This window comes from Pteropus alecto, unplaced genomic scaffold, assembly GCF_000325575.1.
Source record: "Pteropus alecto unplaced genomic scaffold, ASM32557v1 scaffold156, whole genome shotgun sequence".
Taxonomy (NCBI): domain Eukaryota; kingdom Metazoa; phylum Chordata; class Mammalia; order Chiroptera; family Pteropodidae; genus Pteropus; species Pteropus alecto.
Window position 1 is genome coordinate 5,164,775 of NW_006437746.1, and position 457 is coordinate 5,165,231.

Consider the following 457-nt stretch of genomic DNA (forward strand, 5'->3'; position numbering starts at 1 on the left):
ACCAGAGAAGAGGCCGCTCCTAGCACCTCCACCTCCCCGCAGTGTGGACACCGGGCGTTCCAGAGTCACAATTCAGCATGATCACTTTTCATCCCCCGGCGGCCGCGCAGCTCTCCGCCCCTTCACCTCTCACCTCCTACCTTTCCCCTCCCGCTCCGTCGCCCCCCGCACGTGTTCCTAGCGGCGCGCGCATGCGTAGTCGAGCCCCGCCCCCACGGCTCTCGCTCGCCCCCTGGCGGACGCCAGCCACCCAGCCCGGAGAAGGGGAAAGGTGGCGAGCCCCACGGAGCGGGACTTGGAGCCGAGGACTGCACCAGGGCTTTTGACAACCCGTTCTAGAGAGTTATCAACATGCATAAGATGCTATGTCCCCTATTTTATGACAAAAAAAGCAGCCTAGATACATAAGAAATGCAGATGGAACAAGTAAATTATGTCCATAAAATGAGTTTCCCTA

The 457-nt window shown here is 58.9% G+C and overlaps 1 protein-coding gene across 1 annotated transcript in view; it reads right to left on the reverse strand.

Annotated features, from left to right (window-relative positions):
• Positions 1 to 173, reverse strand: part of SCAP (SREBF chaperone) — a 56,782-nt gene extending 56,609 nt beyond the window's left edge. The window contains exon 1 of the mRNA XM_006914875.3: positions 141 to 173. The gene's annotated coding sequence lies outside the window, so the exon portion shown is untranslated. The remainder of the gene's footprint in view (positions 1 to 140) is intronic.
• Positions 174 to 457: the final 284 nt, after the last annotated feature.